This window comes from Myotis brandtii, unplaced genomic scaffold (genome assembly GCF_000412655.1).
Source record: "Myotis brandtii unplaced genomic scaffold, ASM41265v1 scaffold97, whole genome shotgun sequence".
Lineage (NCBI taxonomy): Eukaryota > Metazoa > Chordata > Mammalia > Chiroptera > Vespertilionidae > Myotis > Myotis brandtii.
The window spans coordinates 25,187-26,389 of NW_005372020.1; positions in this window are offsets into that span (position 1 = coordinate 25,187).

Genomic DNA, 1,203 nt, shown 5'->3' on the forward strand with positions numbered 1-1,203 from the left:
GCGGGGAGCGGCTGGAGCTCTGTGCCCAGGGCCTGCACGGCCGTCACTGCTGACGAGGGACCAGTGTGAGGGCCCCGTGCGCAGAGCCCTGAGCAGGTTTGACTTACGATGCCTGGCGGCCTCGCCCCATTTTCATGTTTGTTTGTTTGTTTAAACATATTTTTATCGATTTCAGAGAAGAAGGGAGAGGGAGAGAGAGAAACATCAATGACGAGAGAGAATCATGGATCGGCTGCCTCCTGCACACCCCACACTGGGGCTCGAGCCCGCAGCCCGGGCCTGTGCCCTGACCGGGAATTGAACCGTGCCCTCCTGGTTCCTAGGTTGATGCTCAACCCCTGAGCCAGGCCAGCTGGCCAGGTGGGTGCGTCGTGATGGTTAGTGAGGGTGAGAGTTGAGGATGTTGGTGTGGGAGTGGAGGAAAGGGCGGGCTACAAGCTAGAAGACAAGACCAGAGGGCGTGGGTGGTGGAAAGCCCCCCACTCCATGGTTGAGGAAATAGACGTTTCATTAATAATTGAGGACAGTCAGACGCAGCGGGAGAGCATTTACGTAAAGGCCCAGGCGCTGCGGGCTGCGGGGAGCAGTGCCCCAACGCCCAGGTGCTAACGTTAAGGACCTGGCGGGTGTGAGGCCGTGGCCGGCGCTGAATTCTGGCCGGAATCTGGGAGCCCAGTGCTTCCCTGGGGGTGGCCTGCGTTGCCGTGGCCGCTCTTTCTAAGAGGCCCAGCACAGGGGCCCTGTCGGCTCTCTGTCTTTCTTCCTCCTTGGCCTGAAGGAGTAGGTTAGTACCCAAATCGTAGGAAAATGAGACAATGAAAGAAATCGCGAAGAGGTTCTTTGAGAAAACGACTTTGCGCGGGTCCCGCCGCTCACTGCGCCCTCCCCCCCAGGCCGAGCTCACCTTCTGCACCGGGGACATCATCTCCGTCCTCGGGGACATCGACGAGGACGGGTTCTACTACGTGAGTGAAGCAGCGAGACGCACAGTTGGCGGGCGCGTCGACCTGTGCTGTCCGCTCGCTCCCTGGGGAGGGAACCAGGGGTGGACGGGCTGGGCCCCGGCGGGTTCCCACGGCGGCTGCCCCAGACCAGGAGGAGGCCCTCCCTGCCCTAAGGCTGCTCCTTTATTTATTTATGTAATATATATATATGTATTTAGAGAGAGGAAGTGGGAGAGAGAGAGAGAAACATCAATGATGA